Raw genomic sequence first — 14,877 nt, forward strand, 5'->3', positions numbered from 1 at the left:
GTCAGGTAACGAGAACACAATGGGACACCGCTACTCTTCAGTGACGTCCCACTGTCTGTCAGGTAACGAGAACACAATGGGACACCGCTACTCTTCAGTGACGTCCCACTGTCTGTCAGGTAACGAGAACACAATGGGACACCGCTACTCTTCAGTGACGTCCCACTGTCTGTCAGGTAACGAGAACACAATGGGACACCGCTACTCTTCAGTGACGTCCCACTGTCTGTCAGGTAACGAGAAATACAATGGGACACCGCTACTCTTCAGTGACGTCCCACTGTCTGTCAGGTAACGAGAACACAATGGGACACCGCTACTCTTCAGTGACGTCCCACTGTCTGTCAGGTAACGAGAACACAATGGGACACCGCTACTCTTCAGTGACGTCCCACTGTCTGTCAGGTAACGAGAACACAATGGGACACCGCTACTCTTCAGTGACGTCCCACTGTCTGTCAGGTAACGAGAACACAATGGGACACCGCTACTCTTCAGTGACGTCCCACTGTCTGTCAGGTAACGAGAATACAATGGGACACCGCTACTCTTCAGTGACGTCCCACTGTCTGTCAGGTAACGAGAACACAATGGGACACCGCTACTCTTCAGTGACGTCCCACTGTCTGTCAGGTAACGAGAACACAATGGGACACCGCTACTCTTCAGTGACGTCCCACTGTCTGTCAGGTAACGAGAACACAATGGGACACCGCTACTCTTCAGTGACGTCCCACTGTCTGTCAGGTAACGAGAACACAATGGGACACCACTACTCTTCAGTGACGTCCCACTGTCTGTCAGGTAACGAGAACACAATGGGACACCGCTACTCTTCAGTGACGTCCCACTGTCTGTCAGGTAACGAGAACACAATGGGACACCGCTACTCTTCAGTGACGTCCCACTGTCTGTCAGGTAACGAGAACACAATGGGACACCGCTACTCTTCAGTGACGTCCCACTGTCTGTCAGGTAACGAGAACACAATGGGACACCGCTACTCTTCAGTGACGTCCCACTGTCTGTCAGGTAACGAGAACACAATGGGACACCGCTACTCTTCAGTGACGTCCCACTGTCTGTCAGGTAACGAGAACACAATGGGACACCGCTACTCTTCAGTGACGTCCCACTGTCTGTCAGGTAACGAGAACACAATGGGACACCGCTACTCTTCAGTGACGTCCCACTGTCTGTCAGGTAACGAGAACACAATGGGACACCGCTACTCTTCAGTGACGTCCCACTGTCTGTCAGGTAACGAGAACACAATGGGACACCGCTACTCTTCAGTGACGTCCCACTGTCTGTCAGGTAACGAGAACACAATGGGACACCGCTACTCTTCAGTGACGTCCCACTGTCTGTCAGGTAACGAGAACACAATGGGACACCGCTACTCTTCAGTGACGTCCCACTGTCTGTCAGGTAACGAGAACACAATGGGACACCGCTACTCTTCAGTGACGTCCCACTGTCTGTCAGGTAACGAGAATACAATGGGACACCGCTACTCTTCAGTGACGTCCCACTGTCTGTCAGGTAACGAGAACACAATGGGACACCGCTACTCTTCAGTGACGTCCCACTGTCTGTCAGGTAACGAGAACACAATGGGACACCGCTACTCTTCAGTGACGTCCCACTGTCTGTCAGGTAACGAGAATACAATGGGACACCGCTACTCTTCAGTGACGTCCCACTGTCTGTCAGGTAACGAGAACACAATGGGACACCGCTACTCTTCAGTGACGTCCCACTGTCTGTCAGGTAACGAGAACACAATGGGACACCGCTACTCTTCAGTGACGTCCCACTGTCTGTCAGGTAACGAGAATACAATGGGACACCGCTACTCTTCAGTGACGTCCCACTGTCTGTCAGGTAACGAGAATACAATGGGACACCGCTACTCTTCAGTGACGTCCCACTGTCTGTCAGGTAACGAGAACACAATGGGACACCGCTACTCTTCAGTGACGTCCCACTGTCTGTCAGGTAACGAGAATACAATGGGACACCGCTACTCTTCAGTGACGTCCCACTGTCTGTCAGGTAACGAGAACACAATGGGGACACCGCTACTCTTCAGTGACGTCCCACTGTCTGTCAGGTAACGAGAACACAATGGGACACCGCTACTCTTCAGTGACGTCCCACTGTCTGTCAGGTAACGGGAACACAATGGGACACCGCTACTCTTCAGTGACGTCCCACTGTCTGTCAGGTAACGAGAACACAATGGGACACCGCTACTCTTCAGTGACGTCCCACTGTCTGTCAGGTAACGAGAACACAATGGGACACCGCTACTCTTCAGTGACGTCCCACTGTCTGTCAGGTAACGAGAACACAATGGGACACCGCTACTCTTCAGTGACGTCCCACTGTCTGTCAGGTAACGAGAACACAATGGGACACCGCTACTCTTCAGTGACGTCCCACTGTCTGTCAGGTAACGAGAACACAATGGGACACCGCTACTCTTCAGTGACGTCCCACTGTCTGTCAGGTAACGAGAACACAATGGGACACCGCTACTCTTCAGTGACGTCCCACTGTCTGTCAGGTAACGAGAACACAATGGGACACCGCTACTCTTCAGTGACGTCCCACTGTCTGTCAGGTAACGAGAAATACAATGGGACACCGCTACTCTTCAGTGACGTCCCACTGTCTGTCAGGTAACGAGAACACAATGGGACACCGCTACTCTTCAGTGACGTCCCACTGTCTGTCAGGTAACGAGAACACAATGGGACACCGCTACTCTTCAGTGACGTCCCACTGTCTGTCAGGTAACGAGAACACAATGGGACACCGCTACTCTTCAGTGACGTCCCACTGTCTGTCAGGTAACGAGAACACAATGGGACACCGCTACTCTTCAGTGACGTCCCACTGTCTGTCAGGTAACGAGAATACAATGGGACACCGCTACTCTTCAGTGACGTCCCACTGTCTGTCAGGTAACGAGAACACAATGGGACACCGCTACTCTTCAGTGACGTCCCACTGTCTGTCAGGTAACGAGAACACAATGGGACACCGCTACTCTTCAGTGACGTCCCACTGTCTGTCAGGTAACGAGAACACAATGGGACACCGCTACTCTTCAGTGACGTCCCACTGTCTGTCAGGTAACGAGAACACAATGGGACACCGATACTCTTCAGTGACGTCCCACTGTCTGTCAGGTAACGAGAACACAATGGGACACCGCTACTCTTCAGTGACGTCCCACTGTCTGTCAGGTAACGAGAACACAATGGGACACCGCTACTCTTCAGTGACGTCCCACTGTCTGTCAGGTAACGAGAACACAATGGGACACCGATACTCTTCAGTGACGTCCCACTGTCTGTCAGGTAACGAGAACACAATGGGACACCGCTACTCTTCAGTGACGTCCCACTGTCTGTCAGGTAACGAGAACACAATGGGACACCGATACTCTTCAGTGACGTCCCACTGTCTGTCAGGTAACGAGAATACAATGGGACACCGCTACTCTTCAGTGACGTCCCACTGTCTGTCAGGTAACGAGAACACAATGGGACACCGCTACTCTTCAGTGACGTCCCACTGTCTGTCAGGTAACGAGAACACAATGGGACACCGCTACTCTTCAGTGACGTCCCACTGTCTGTCAGGTAACGGGAACACAATGGGACACCGCTACTCTTCAGTGACGTCCCACTGTCTGTCAGGTAACGAGAACACAATGGGACACCGCTACTCTTCAGTGACGTCCCACTGTCTGTCAGGTAACGAGAACACAATGGGACACCGCTACTCTTCAGTGACGTCCCACTGTCTGTCAGGTAACGAGAACACAATGGGACACCGCTACTCTTCAGTGACGTCCCACTGTCTGTCAGGTAACGAGAATACAATGGGACACCGCTACTCTTCAGTGACGTCCCACTGTCTGTCAGGTAACGAGAAATACAATGGGACACCGCTACTCTTCAGTGACGTCCCACTGTCTGTCAGGTAACGAGAACACAATGGGACACCGCTACTCTTCAGTGACGTCCCACTGTCTGTCAGGTAACGAGAAATACAATGGGACACCGCTACTCTTCAGTGACGTCCCACTGTCTGTCAGGTAACGAGAATACAATGGGACACCGCTACTCTTCAGTGACGTCCCACTGTCTGTCAGGTAACGAGAAATACAATGGGACACCGCTACTCTTCAGTGACGTCCCACTGTCTGTCAGGTAACGAGAACACAATGGGACACCGATACTCTTCAGTGACGTCCCACTGTCTGTCAGGTAACGAGAACACAATGGGACACCGCTACTCTTCAGTGACGTCCCACTGTCTGTCAGGTAACGAGAATACAATGGGACACCGATACTCTTCAGTGACGTCCCACTGTCTGTCAGGTAACGAGAACACAATGGGACACCGCTACTCTTCAGTGACGTCCCACTGTCTGTCAGGTAACGAGAACACAATGGGACACCGATACTCTTCAGTGACGTCCCACTGTCTGTCAGGTAACGAGAACACAATGGGACACCGATACTCTTCAGTGACGTCCCACTGTCTGTCAGGTAACGAGAACACAATGGGACACCGCTACTCTTCAGTGACGTCCCACTGTCTGTCAGGTAACGAGAAATACAACGGTCCTGAAAAAAACTAGCGCTGAGAAAATCCGAAAGGTACGAGTGAAAACAAAAGGAACCACATTGTTGCATTGTGGGACCGTTAGTTATGAAACAAAATACCGCAGTCCATCTTTGGCTGAATCATCATATTCAGTTCGTTCTGGCTTCATATGTGATCACACAACTAAATATTCAATATTGTAAATAAGCTTTAGTGAACTATATATATATATATATATATATATATATAACTACTACTCTAATAGGAAACTATACTATACAGTAGCCAGTAGGACCTGGAGATAACTATACCATACAGTAGCCAGTAGGACCAGGAGATAACTATACCATACAGTAGCCAGTAGGACCAGGAGATAACTATACCATACAGTAGCCAGTAGGACCAGGAGATAACTATACCATACAGTAGCCAGTAGGACCAGGAGATAACTATACCATACAGTAGCCAGTAGGACCAGGAGATAACTATACCATACAGTAGCCAGTAGGACCAGGAGATAACTACTACTCTAATAGGAAACTATACCATACAGTAGCCGGTAGGACCAGGAGATAACTATACCATACAGTAGCCAGTAGGACCAGGAGATAACTATACCATACAGTAGACAGTAGGACCAGGAGATAACTATACCATACAGTAGCCAGTAGGACCAGGAGATAACTATACCATACAGTAGCCAGTAGGACCAGGAGATAACTATACCATACAGTAGCCAGTAGGACCCGGAGATAACTACCAGGAGATAACTATACCATACAGTAGCCAGTAGGACCCGGAGATAACTACCAGGAGATAACTATACCATACAGTAGCCAGTAGGACCAGGAGATAACTACCAGGAGATAACTATACCATACAGTAGCCAGTAGGACCAGGAGATAACTACCAGGAGATAACTACTACTCTAATAGGAAACTATACCATACAGTAGCCAGTAGGACCAGGAGATAACTATACCATACAGTAGCCAGTAGGACCCGGAGATAACTATACCATACAGTAGCCAGTAGGACCCGGAGATAACTACCAGGAGATAACTATACCATACAGTAGCCAATAGGACCCGGAGATAACTACCAGGAGATAACTATACCATACAGTAGCCAATAGGACCCGGAGATAACTACCAGGAGATAACTATACCATACAGTAGCCAATAGGACCCGGAGATAACTACCAGGAGATAACTATACCATACAGTAGCCAATAGGACCCGGAGATAACTACCAGGAGATAACTATACCATACAGTAGCCAATAGGACCCGGAGATAACTACCAGGAGATAACTATACCATACAGTAGCCAATAGGACCCGGAGATAACTACCAGGAGATAACTATACCATACAGTAGCCAATAGGACCCGGAGATAACTACCAGGAGATAACTATACCATACAGTAGCCAATAGGACCCGGAGATAACTACCAGGAGATAACTATACCATACAGTAGCCAATAGGACCCGGAGATAACTACCAGGAGATAACTACTACTCTAATAGGAAACTATACAGACATTTGATGTCTGCGGTTGTCAGTTAGGATGATAAATCACATCGGAAAACAGAAACGAGTTGCAGGTCATAGGTCATCCTCAGACGTTGGCTGGTACTTCCTGTTCTGACACTCCCGTTGGCTGGTACTTCCTGTTCTGACGCTCCCGTTGGCTGGTACTTCCTGTTCTGACACTCCCGTTGGCTGGTACTTCCTGTTCTGACGCTCCCGTTGGCTGGTACTTCCTGTTCTGACACTCCCGTTGGCTGGTACTTCCTGTTCTGACGCTCCGACAGAGCATCTAAGCGATTGTGGACCTCCATACCAGTCTTCTCGTCCGCCGTGACCTGGAAGTAGATAAATAGTGACAGTGTGTCTCATGGAACGAGGACGGGCAGAATTCACAGACGTCTCAAACGGAATAGAAATAACGGACGCAGCTCGACTCAGGAACTAGTTTATGAAGAACGAAAGTATAGATCTTCAGAGAGCGATTAACAACACGATCACGGGCGAGATGAATGACAAACAAAATGTTGTTTATTTCTCTAATCGAATCGTTTGGCCTAGTAAGAGGAGGGGGGGATGCTGTTGAAGATCGTGTCTAAGGAACCCTGTCCTGGAGATCCAGTCATAGTGAAGGTCTTCCCACTGACCGTTGCCCCATAGGGTTAAAAAAGATATATATTTCAAATTGTACCTTTATGTAACTAGGCAAGTCAGTTAATAAGAACAAATTCTTATTTTCAATGACGGCCTAGGAACGGTGGGTTAAACTGCCTGTTCAGGGGCAGAACGACAGATTTGTACCTTATCAGCTCGGGGGTTTAAACTTGCAACCTTCACTCTAACCACTAGACTACCTGCCACCTCTACACTCTAACCACTAGACTACCACTAGACTACCTGCCATCTCTACACTCTAACCACTAGGCTACCTGCCACCTCTATACTCTAACCACTAGACTACCTGCCACCTCTATACTCTAACCACTAGGCTACCTGCCACCTCTACACTCTAACCACTAGGCTACCTGCCACCTCTACACTCTAACCACTAGGCTACCCTGCCACCTCTACACTCTAACCACTAGGCTACCTGCCTCCTCTACACTCTAACCACTAGACTACCTGCCACCTCTACACTCTAACCACTAGGCTACCTGCCACCTCTACACTCTAACCACTAGACTACCTGCCTCCTCTACACTCTAATCACTAGACTACCTGCCACCTCTACACTCTAATCACTAGACTACCTGCCACCTCTACACTCTAACCACTAGGCTACCTGCCACCTCTACACTCTAATCACTAGACTACCTGCCACCTCTACACTCTAACCACTAGGTTACCTGCCACCTCTATACTCTAACCACTAGGCTACCTGCCTCCTCTACACTCTAACCACTAGACTACCTGCCTCCTCTACACTCTAACCACTAGGCTACCTGCCTCCTCTACACTCTAACCACTAGACTACCTGCCTCCTCTACACTCTAACCACTAGGCTACCTGCCACCTCTACACTCTAACCACTAGGCTACCAGCCTCCTCTACACTCTAACCACTAGGCTACCTGCCACCTCTACACTCTAACCACTAGGCTACCCTGCCACCTCTACACTCTAACCACTAGGCTACCAGCCTCCTCTACACTCTAACCACTAGGCTACCTGCCACCTCTACACTCTAACCACTAGACTACCTGCCACCTCTACACTCTAACCACTAGACTACCTGCCACCTCTACACTCTAACCACTAGACTACCCTGCCGCCTCTACACTCTAACCACTAGGCTACCCTGCCACCTCTACACTCTAACCACTAGGCTACCTGCCTCCTCTACACTCTAACCACTAGACTACCTGCCACCTCTACACTCTAACCACTAGGCTACCTGCCACCTCTACACTCTAACCACTAGACTACCTGCCACCTCTACACTCTAACCACTAGACTACCTGCCACCTCTACACTCTAACCACTAGGCTACCTGCCATCTCTACACTCTAACCACTAGACTACCTGCCATCTCTACACTCTAACCACTAGGCTACCTGCCACCTCTACACTCTAACCACTAGGCTACCTGCCACCTCTACACTCTAACCACTAGACTACCACTAGGCTACCTGCCACCTCTACACTCTAACCACTAGGCTACCTGCCACCTCTACACTCTAACCACTAGACTACCACTAGACTACCTGCCACGTCTACACTCTAACCACTAGACTACCTGCCATCTCTACACTCTAACCACTAGACTACCTGCCTCCTCTACACTCTAACCACTAGACTACCTGCCTCCTCTACACTCTAACCACTAGACAACCTGCCACCTCTACAGTCTAACCACTAGGCTACCCTGCCTCCTCTACACTCTAACCACTAGACTACCTGCCATCTCTACACTCTAACCACTAGGCTACCTGCCTCCTCTACACTCTAACCACTAGGCTACCTGCCTCCTCTACACTCTAACCACTAGGCTACCTGCCACCTCTACACTCTAACCACTAGGCTACCTGCCTCCTCTACACTCTAACCACTAGGCTACCTGCCACCTCTACACTCTAACCACTAGGCCACCTGCCTCCTCTACACTCTAACCACTAGGCTACCTGCCACCTCTACACTCTAACCACTAGGCTACCTGCCACCTCTACACTCTAACCACTAGGCTACCCTGCCACCTCTACACTCTAACCACTAGGCTACCTGCCACCTCTACACTCTAACCACTAGACTACCTGCCTCCTCTACACTCTAACCACTAGACTACCTGCCACCTCTACACTCTAACCACTAGACTACCTGCCACCTCTACACTCTAACCACTAGGCTACCTGCCACCTCTACACTCTAACCACTAGACTACCTGCCACCTCTACACTCTAACCACTAGGTTACCTGCCACCTCTACACTCTAACCACTAGGTTACCTGCCACCTCTACACTCTAACCACTAGGTTACCTGCCACCTCTACACTCTAACCACTAGGTTACCTGCCACCTCTACACTCTAACCACTAGGTTACCTGCCACCTCTACACTCTAACCACTAGGCTACCTGCCACCTCTACACTCTAACCACTAGACTACCTGCCTCCTCTACACTCGAACCACTAGACTACCTGCCACCTCTACACTCTAACCACTAGGCTACCTGCCACCTCTACACTCTAACCACTAGGCTACCTGCCTCCTCTACACTCTAACCACTAGGCTACCTGCCACCTCTACACTCTAACCACTAGACTACCTGCCTCCTCTACACTCTAACCACTAGACTACCACTAGACTACCTGCCACGTCTACACTCTAACCACTAGACTACCTGCCATCTCTACACTCTAACCACTAGACTACCTGCCTCCTCTACACTCTAACCACTAGACTACCTGCCTCCTCTACACTCTAACCACTAGACTACCTGCCACCTCTACACTCTAACCACTAGACTACCTGCCACCTCTACACTTTAACCACTAGACTACCTGACACCTCTACACTCTAACCACTAGACTACCTGACACCTCTACACTCTAACCACTAGACTACCTGCCACCTCTACACTCTAACCACTAGGCTACCTGCCACCTCTACACTCTAACCACTAGGCTACCTGCCACCTCTACACTCTAACCACTAGACTACCTGACACCTCTACACTCTAACCACTAGGCTACCTGCCACCTCTACACTCTAACCACTAGACTACCTGCCACCTCTACACTCTAACCACTAGACTACCTGCCACCTCTACACTCTAACCACTAGACTACCTGCCACCTCTACACTCTAACCACTAGACTACCTGCCACCTCTACACTCTAACCACCAGGCTACCTGCCACCTCTACACTCTAACCACTAGGCTACCTGCCACCTCTACACTCTAACCACTAGACTACCTGCCACCTCTACACTCTAACCACTAGACTACCTGCCACCTCTACACTCTAACTACTAGACAACCTGCAACCTCTACACTCTAACCACTAGACTACCCTGCCGTCTGCAGAAGAGGGAAAAGAAGATAGCAAGACGATCTAGGGCTGTGTATTATTTAGTGCGTAACACCACAAAACGTTTTGCAAAAAAAAAAAAACGAAATAATATTTTCTTATTGGACAAATTCAGGTTAGTCCCTCCTCCATGTTGGCCCACTTGATTTCTAATGAATACGACCCAGTTTAGAAGTAATGCAGGCAGTGATGTTCGGTAACACACTAGATGCAGTGTACAACAGGTCAAGTTACGGCATATTTGTATTTATTATGGATCCCATTACTACTTGTGGTCGGCTATTTGAGCCAGTAAAGAGGGCTTTACTATTCTTAGGTAGCGGAATGACTTTAACTTCCCTCCAGGCCTGACTAAGGGAACACACTCTCTAGTAGGATGAAACTGAAGATATGACAAATAGGACTGGCAATATCGTCCACTATTATCCTCAGTAATTCTCCATCCCAGTTGTCAGACCCTGGCGGCTTGACAGACGACAATAATTATCTCACCTCTTCCACACTCACTTTAACGGAATTCAAAATGACAATCCTTGCCTTTTTCATAATTTGATAATACTTGATAATAGAATAGTATCTGGCCTCTGATCACAGATTACCAGTCGTTGTTATACTTGGCAATAGAATAGTATCTGGCCTCTGATCACAGATTACCAGTCGTTGTTATACTTGATAATAGAATAGTATCTGGCCTCTGATCACAGATTACCAGTCGTTGTTATACTTGACAATAGAATAGTATCTAGCCTCCGATCACAGATTACCAGTCGTTGTTATACTTGGCAATAGAATAGTATCTAGCCTCCGATCACAGATTACCAGTCGTTGTTATACTTGATAATAGAATAGTATCTAGCCTCCGATCACAGATTACCAGTCGTTGTTATACTTGACAATAGAATAGTATCTGGCCTCCGATCACAGATTACCAGTCGTTGTTATACTTGACAATAGAATAGTATCTGGCCTCTGATCACAGATTACCAGTCGTTGTTATACTTGACAATAGAATAATATCTGGCCTCTGATCACAGATTACCAGTCGGTCGAAATACTTGGCAATAGAATATAAAAACAAATGTTCCCTGTTTCTTCTTACCATTCTTGTTGTGAATGAGGTCATCAACGAGGGACGTGGCAACATCCTGGAACAATTCCATCTGTGACGTCTTGATGCCGAACACCTTCTCGGAGGAGTCTGTCAAAAGCAAAGGGCTTGTTAGAGATTTGTTTATTTATTTATTTATTATTCCGTTTGATCCAGCAACTTGTTTAGCTTCATTGACAAACGTGGAAGAAAAAAAAAAAAATGTTTTCTCACATTCACACGTAAAGCAGTTACACCAATATCTTCCTTTTGTGATGTCAAATATTTTATCTCTCGCAGGAGCAAAGAGAGGGCTTTCACACATACATGTCACACAGAGGTTTCACAGACACATACCTCGTTAAACTCCCTCATTCCTGTTGGCTTTGAGTCCGTCCGGAGCGTGTAGCTGATCACCGTAATACCTCATCCTCCGCTCCCAGGGGGCTTCACACGGCACTACACCTGGACAATATAGTTCCAATGTGATGAGCCGCGGTCAGTCAGGTGTCCTACAGGAGAGGCCTGCCAGGTCTCCAACCCCTCCGTCACCAGAAATACAACACATCAAATCTAATTGGATTGGTTGCGAGTATGTAAACATTGGAGGCGGCAGGTGGCCTAGTGGTTCGAGCGTTGGACTAATAACTCGAAAGGTTGCTGGATCAAATCCCAGAGCTGACAAGGTCAAAATATGTCGTTCTGCCCCTGAACGGTAGGCCGTCATTGTAAATAAGAATGTGTTATTTTATTTAACTTGCCTAGTGAAATAAAAGTGACCAGTGTTGAATGACTATGTACATAGGGCAGTCTCTAATGTACAGGGTGGTAGTAGCAGAAACTAAGGATTTACGTTTGCGATATTAGCTAAATAAATCGGTTACTAGTATTTGCAAATACTCACGTAAATTGTCATCGTTTGATTTTCTCAACTCAGTCTCCTTGTTAACTTCTCCACTAGTTTCAAACTCGCCCCGCTCAGCCGCCTCGCGGACAAACTCAACCAATCAGCGTAGACTGAACCACCGGAAGTTCCACCCTACTATTTCCGGTGTGCAAAACTTCCGGAATCTATTTCCAACATGCCACCTGCTGGCAAGAAGATGTAACACAGAGACGTTACAAAACACTGGACTTTCACTTACATAAAGCGCTTCTCACGTGTAGTGTGTGCATGAAAAATAACAATTCAAGGAGGAAAAAGCAGCGCTACCGTATTACACTGGTAATGTATTTTCATGCCATTTGAAGAACATGCATTATTACACAGCCAGGCTGGGTGTCCGGCCGTAGCGTTAGTCGTTTGTTGTTGTTCAACCATTAAATCAAGTAAAAAGTTTATCGGTCGTGTTACGTGTACACAGTTTGGCAGATGGTAAACCCGGTGCAGCGACATTCTTACGTTACTAGCTCCTAACAATGCAGTACAATGTCAATTAGGTACACGGATAACCAATAAAAACAACTAATAATGATGCATTTACACGAGATATACTAGGATGTTTTTTTTTTTTTTAAAAACCTTTATTTATCTAGGCTTGTCAGTTAATAAGAACAAATTCTTATTTTCAATGACGGCCTAGGAACAGTGGGTTAAACTGCCTGTTCAGGGGCAGAACGACAGATTTGTACCTTGTCAGCCTCGGGGGTTTGAACTTGCAACCTTCACTCTAACCACTAGGCTACCCTGCCGCTCCAAGAATAATATGTACAGTAGTAGATACATTAGAGTGAGCTAAGAATCCAGTATATAAATACACAGTACAACACCCCGTAGCAAAATGGATAGAATTGCAGGAAATTAGGGACAGATCGACATTTACCGGGGGGTTAGGGTTAGGGAGTGTTTTTTTTTAGGGGGCAGGTAGTGAGTCTCCCCAATGGCTTGACTTATTTTTGATATGACCCTAATAAAGTTTAGAAACGTTTTTGAAGGTTTGGTATGGTGCGGCTATTTATTAAGCTGTAGCTACTGCAGACCTGTCATAGGAAGGCAGTGGCCCAACTGACTCCAACAGATTAACGTGATTTACATATGAATATCCTACAGTAGACACCTAAGCCTATATGCCTTTGCATGCAATGCCCTGATACTTTTAGTATTCAAATCTCCGACAGCTGAACCACGATGTGGACAATTGAAGGTTATAAAGTTTTGCGTATGCAAATGAGTGTGACGTCACTCGCTCTGAGGCCTTGAAGTAGTGGTTCCCCTTTGCTCTGCAAAGACCCGCGGCTTTTGTGGAGCGATGGGTAACGATGCTTCGAGGGGTGACTGTTGTTGATGTGTGCAGAGGGTCCCTGGTTCGCGCCCGGGTAAGGGCGAGGGGACGGTCTAAAAGTTATACTGTTACACAAGGAATAGTGTTTTTTGTAATTTTGTTCTAGGCCGTTTTTAAGGACATGTAATGTAAATGTGTCTCGTTTGGCCAACATCCCTGGTTTATTGAAGGTGTTGGATCGAGACGGCGTCCATTACATTTCTCCAATGTCCGGTAAATTAAAACCTTCCCTGTCATGTCGTCCGGCGCCAAATTCTCCTAAAGGAAACTCTGAAATGGCATATTGGTTTTGTTTTTTTTATAAAGATTTTATAATATTCACATGAAAATCTGTCGCAAATTGAATGGAAACCTAACTATCGACTCCCGAAAGCAAAGTCTCATCAGGGTTCACCAGCAGCCCCAAACATCTAGTCTAGTGTCTGATTGTGCTGCACATCAGGGTTCACCAGCAGCCCCAAACATCTAGTCTAGTGTCTGATTGTGCTGCACATCATGGTTCACCAGCAGCCCCAAACATCTAGTCTAGTGTCTGATTGTGCTGCACATCATGGTTCACCAGCAGCCCCAAACATCTAGTCTAGTGTCTGATTGTGCTGCACATCAGGGTTCACCAGCAGCCCCAAACATCTAGTCTAGTGTCTGATTGTGCTGCACATCAGGGTTCACCAGCAGCCCCAAACATCTAGTCTAGTGTCTGATTGTGCTGCACATCAGGGTTCACCAGCAGCCCCAAACACCTAGTCTAGTGTCTGATTGTGCTGCACATCATGGTTCACCAGCAGCCCCAAACATCTAAAGAATAAGCTACCAGCCAGCAGTCTAAGCCACTGCATCTCAGTGCTAGAGGCGTCATTACAGACACCCTGGTTCGAATCCAGGCTGTATCACAACCGGCCATGAGTCCCATAGGGCGGCGCACAATTGGCCCAGCATCATCCGGGTTTGGCCGGTGTAGGCCGTCATTGTAAATAAGAACTTGTTCTTAACTGACTTGCCTAGTTAAATAAATATAGAGAAGCTGTACAGCAGAACCTTGACTAGAATACAGTATATACATATGAAGTGGACAGTAGTAGTTAAATAGGACAGGCCTTGACTAGAATACAGTATATACATATGAAGTGGACAGTAGTAGTTAAATAGGACAGGCCTTGACTAGAATACAGTATATACATAGAAGTGGGTAAAACAGTACACATTATTAAAGTGACCAGTGTTCAATGACCCTGTAGAAAGGGCAGTGGTCTCTAAGGTGCAGGGTTGAGTACCAGGTGAAGGTCAGTACCAGGTGAAGGTCAGTACCAGGTGAAGGTCAGTACCAGG

At 47.5% G+C, this 14,877-nt stretch overlaps 1 protein-coding gene across 1 annotated transcript in view; it reads left to right on the forward strand.

Annotated features, from left to right (window-relative positions):
- The first annotated feature begins 12,387 nt into the window (after nt 1–12,387).
- LOC139406308 (damage-specific DNA binding protein 2) overlaps nt 12,388–14,877 on the forward strand; it is a 53,583-nt gene continuing 51,093 nt past the window's right edge. Inside the window, exon 1 of the mRNA XM_071148786.1 lies at nt 12,388–12,494. The gene's annotated coding sequence lies outside the window, so the exon portion shown is untranslated. The remainder of the gene's footprint in view (nt 12,495–14,877) is intronic.

The sequence above is a fragment of the Oncorhynchus clarkii genome, chromosome 4, assembly GCF_045791955.1.
Source record: "Oncorhynchus clarkii lewisi isolate Uvic-CL-2024 chromosome 4, UVic_Ocla_1.0, whole genome shotgun sequence".
Taxonomy (NCBI): Eukaryota; Metazoa; Chordata; class Actinopteri; order Salmoniformes; family Salmonidae; genus Oncorhynchus; species Oncorhynchus clarkii.